General features: G+C 47.8%; 1 pseudogene; it reads left to right on the forward strand.

The window, feature by feature from the left end:
- Positions 1-238: 238 nt before the first annotated feature.
- LOC148114343 (uncharacterized) lies at positions 239-1,870 on the forward strand (annotated as a pseudogene).
- The last annotated feature ends 3,466 nt before the right edge of the window (positions 1,871-5,336 follow it).

The raw sequence follows: 5,336 nt of genomic DNA on the forward strand, positions 1-5,336 counted from the left end.
ACCATCTATCACCAGAGGGGATGATACCATCAAATTCCCTGCCTTTGGACATCTGGCCGGCCACTGTGAGAGGGTAGCTGGGAAACTTTTTTTCCCCCCTCTCACTGACTGAATTAACCGACTCCTTCCACTGCTGTGAGAGAGCAGTGGAGCTCGGGCTGCTACTTATATGGAGACATTCTGTCCTAGGACTTTGTTGGACCCTACCAAACTGCCTTCCCTTCCCTGGTCTTATTGGATGTACTCGGCAGCGGAGCTATGTCCACTGTGAGACTCCTCCCTCTCTCAGGCTTGGCCCTCCACTTTATCGAGGGCCTACCTTGATGACGGGTTTTAGAACCCTGAGAGGTGGCATGGTGCGAGAAGGGGGTTAAGGGGCTTTTTGACTAAGATTTTAAATAGTACTTTAAGGGGTTCTGGGAGGGATAATTTATGGGGGGTTGGGACTAGCCCGGCGAGGGGCAGCATTACAGGGGATGTGGGGTCCGGGATTAAGGAGGGGGCCAGTGTCCATACTGTGGAGGGTTGTTCCATTGGTACTGTGGTTGGGAGGGGCAGATATGGCGGGAGCAGGGGGCCACATCATGTTCGGGGAGTGCGCACTCGCTATCTCCAAGCGATTGCGTGCTCCAGCCCCCAAGGCTCCTCTTGTTCCCTGGGTAGTCCAGATCCTCAGAGCCCAGGTTTTCGGCTGATGTTGTGCAACACCAGGTCTGTGGTGAATAAAACCCCCCTCATTTGCGATCTCATACAGGAGGGGGGTGCAGACCTGGCGGGTGTTACAGAGACCTGGTTGGGGCAGGAGGGGGGTGTCCCCCTCGTTGAACTGTGTCCACCAGGTTTCTGCGCGTTCCATCGGCCGAGGGCTCAGGGTAGGGGTGGTGGGGTGGCGGTTATTATTAAAGAAGATCTGAGTCTGAGGGAGGCCACAGTTCCTCAGATAGCTGGATGTGAGTCCCTCCTTGTGAAGTGGGGTCGTGGGGTTCAGATGGGCCTGCTGACTGCGTACCTGGCTCCCTGCCACATAGCAGCGGCCCTGCCTGAGCTGTTCGATGTGATAGCTGGGGTGGCGGTGGATACCCCCAGACTTATGGTCATGAGGGATTTAACCTGCCATCTGTCGGCGAGATGTCGGAAGCAGGTCGGGAGTTCATGGCTTCCATGACTGCTATGGACCTGACCCAGGTAGTTCATGGCCCGACGCACACGGGGGGACACACTCTGGACCTGATTTTCATCTCAGGTCAGTGGCTGCATGATCTAGATATAGGGGATGTAGTCATCCAACCCTTGTCATGGTCTGATCATTCGCTCCTCCGACTGGACTTCTGTACTGCTGCCCCCCACCGCAAGGAGGTGGAACCGGTTAGGTGGTTCCACCCCAGGCGCCTGATGGATCCTGATGGATTCCAGAGGGAGCTTGGGCCATTTTCTGAGGTTCTGGCTCACGATTCAACCGAGGACCTGGTAGCCGCCTGGGATAGGGCGGCCGCCGGAGCCTTGGATCGTGTTGTGCCTTTGCAGCCTCTGACCTGGTGCCGATCCCATGTGGCTCCCTGGTTCTCTGAGGAACTGAGGGAACTGAAGCACCGGAAAAGACGCCTAGAGAGCGGTTGGAGGGCCAGCCGATCCGAATCTGACCAGACACTGGTGAAGTCTCATATTAAGACCTTCCTAGTGGCGATAAAAGCGGCGAAATCTGAGTATTTCTCCGCTCTTATCGTGTCATCAGATAATCGCCCAGCCACCCTGTTTAGGGCGACCTGTTCCCTACTCCATCAGAGAGTGAGGGAAGACCCCTTACAGGGAAGAGCTGAGGACTTTGTGCAATATCTGTATGACAAAATTGCTCAGATTCGGGAAGGATTAGACTCTGACTGGATAGCTTCAGGTGGGGTGACGGAGGCGAGGTGAGAATGTCATTTGACCCTGTGGCTCCCGAGGACGTGGATAGGATTCTGGGCAGGCTTAGCGCGGCCACATGTTTACTGGACCTGTGTCCCTCCTGGTTGGTACTGGCCTCCCGGGAGGTTACATAATAATAATAATTTAGGCTGGCTCCAGGGGATTATCAAAGCTTCTCTGAGTGAGGGTAACTTCCCCGCCGCCTTGAAGGAGGCAGTGGTGAGGCCCCTCCTTAAGAAGCCTTCCCTGGACCCGGCTATATTAGCAAATTATCGTCCTGTCTCCAACCTTTGTTTTGTGGCGAAGGTTGTTGAGAGTGTGGTGGCACGACAGTTTCCCTGTTCCTGGAGGAAATGGTTTATCTAGATCCATTCCAGTAGGGTTTCAGGCCTGGGCACAGCACGGAAACGGCATTGGTCGCGTTGGTGGATGATCTCTGGAGGGCTTGGACAGGGGTTGTTCCTCTGTCCTGGTCCTATTAGATCTCTCAGCGGCTTTTGATACCATCAACCATGGTATCATGCTGTGCTGACTGGAGGGGTTGGGGATGGGGGGCACCATGTTGCGGTGGTTCTCCTCCTTCCTCTCCGACCGGTCACAGTTCTTGTTGACAAGGGGGCAGAGATCGACCTCAAGGTGCCTTGTGTGTGGGGTGCCACAAGGGTCGGTTCTCTCGCCCCTTCTGTTCAACATTTATGTGAAGCCGCTGGGTGAGATCATCCGTGGTTTCGGGGTGAAGTGTCATCTGTATGCTGATGATACTCAGCTGTACATTTCCACCCTGGACCACCCCAATGATGCCCTTGAAGTGATGTCCCGGTGCCTGGAGGCCGTGCGGATCTGGATGGAGAGAAACAGGCTCAGGTTCAACCCATCCAAGACCAAGTGGCTGTGGCTTCCGGCATCCCGATATAGTCAGTTGGTACCATCGCTGACTTTTGGGGGTGAGTCGTTGGCCCCCACAGAGAGGACTCGCAACTTGGGTGTCTCCTGGATACACGTCTGTCTTTAGAAGAGCATATGACAGCCGTGGCCAAGGGGGCTTTTTATCAGATTCACCTGATCTACCAGTTGCGTCCCTTTCTGGATCAGGATGCCTTATGCATGGTCACTCATGCCCTCATCACATCCCGCTTGGAGTACTGTAATGCTCTCTACATGGGGCTCCCATTGAGGAGCACCCAGAGAATCCAACTGGTCCAGAATGCGGCTGCGCCGGTGGTGATGGGGGCGACTCAGCTCTCCCATGTAACACCTCTCCTGCGTGAGCTGCACTGGTCCCAGTGGTCTTCCGGGTGCGCTTCAAGGTATTGGTTACCACCTTTAGAGGGCTCCATGGCTTAGGATCCGGGTATTTACGAGACCGCCTTCTGTCGCTAGTAGCCTCCCACCGACCAGTACGCTCCCACAGAGAGGGGCTCCTCAGGGTGCCGTCGGCCAAACAATGTCGGCTGGCAGCCCCAGGGGGAGAGCCCTCTATGTCGGGGCACCTACCCTCTGGAACAAGTTGCCCCCGGAGATATGGCAGATCCCGGATCTGCACATTTTCCACCGTGCCTTAAAGACGTTTTTGTTTCATCAAGCCTGGTGACCTGTTGACCTGACCATACTTTTTAAATTGCTTTAATTTTAAATTGCTAAATTATGGGTTTTAATATGGGGGTGTTTTAACTGAGGGCCAAATTAATTTAATTGATTTTTAATATTGTTTTAATTATATTTTCTGTATTTTATCTGCTGGCTGTTCACCGCCCCGACTCCTTCGGGAGAAGAGCGGTATACAAATATAATAAACATAAACAACAACATAAACATAATTGTGAGAGGTATCAAGATGACTTCGTAAACCATCATTTAAGTATGAGCCAGCAGTGTGTTGCAGCTGCCAAAAAAGCCAAAGTAATCCTAGGCTAGATCAGCAGAAGAATAGCACCAAGGTCATGGAAATGATAGTACTGGTATTGCCATGTATGCAATCTTATCTCTAGTTCGGGTTATAATAATACAAAACAGATACTGAGCTGCTAGAAAGAGTGCAGAAAAGAGCAAGATAATAAGGGGTGGTGAAATCAGTGGTGAAATCCAATTTTTTCTACTACCGGTTCTGTGGGCGTGGCTTGGTGGGTGTGGCAGGGGAAGGATACTGCAAAATCTTCATTCCTACCCCACTCTGGGGCCAGCCAGAGGTGGTATTTGCCAGTTCTCCAAATTATTCAAAATTTCCATTACCGGTTCTCCGAATTACTCAAAATTTCCGCTACCGGTTCTCCAGAACCTGTCAGAACCTGCTGGATTTCACTCTTGGTCTAAATGCTGAATTCTATAACTAAAGGAACTATATATGTTTAGCTTAACAAAGAGAAGACTGAGATATAATAGTAGCCTTCCAATACTTGAATGACAGCCTGGGGAAGAAGGAATTTATTTTCCATGGAACTGAGAGTAGAACAAAAAGCAATAGTTTTTGTTTTTGAATATAGTTTTTGAAGTTTGTCAGAGGGAGACCCAACTTAAAAATGAGGAAGAATTTTCTGACATTAAGAAATACTAAGTAATGGAACATTTTGCCTCCTGAAGTTGTGGGTGTTCCATTTCTGGAGATTTTCAAGAAAGGATTGAGCCATTTGTCTAAAATGGTATGAGAAATCCTGCCTGGGGCAGTGGGTTGGACTAGAATATCTCCATGATCCCTTCTAGTCCTATGATTCTATATAATCCACATTTGTTTATGTATTTTCTTTCATTGGCAACTATTCCCACTGCTGTACCACCATAATTGGGTTACAGTTGACTGTGAGTCTCAAGTCACCTTCATATTTTACAGTAATTCATTTCTTCAATAAATATATCTGCCAATATATATTATAGGCTCACACTGAGTGTGAGATTTTCCCCCTTTCTTTTTCATTTCAGATGTTTGTATAATTGTCAGCTTAAATTTTAATTGGATTGAACTAATTGGCAAACAGGATTTTTATTCATTAGCTTTGTACATATATCCCCTTTTGTTTAAAGTTTAATTTAAATTAAATGTAAGCAACTTGGGTTCTGGGGCTTGTTTTTGTCGATCAGTGGCCGAAAATTAAATACAGAAAAATCAAAATATAGAACATTGCAATGTCAAATTTGTTTATACTTAAATAATTGTAACTAAATACTTAACAATTAAGTTCTAAATAATTACATTTTTAAATACTTACAGTTATTTATATCACTTAAAATATATACAAAAGTCATATAAATAGTGATATATATTATATGATACAAGTATCAGAAAATGGAAAGTAATACTTTTCTAAATTAATGTCAATAATTTTGATGCATTTGTATCCAATAAAATAGCCACATTATTTCTAAAAGTCCTGCTTATGAAAAGCATGTTCTAGATATTTATTTAAAAATCTAATAAAATAAGGTTTGTGAAATTGAAC

Source organism: Pantherophis guttatus, chromosome 4 (genome assembly GCF_059756535.1).
Source record: "Pantherophis guttatus breed Tessera chromosome 4, ASM5975653v1, whole genome shotgun sequence".
Taxonomy (NCBI): Eukaryota; Metazoa; Chordata; class Lepidosauria; order Squamata; family Colubridae; genus Pantherophis; species Pantherophis guttatus.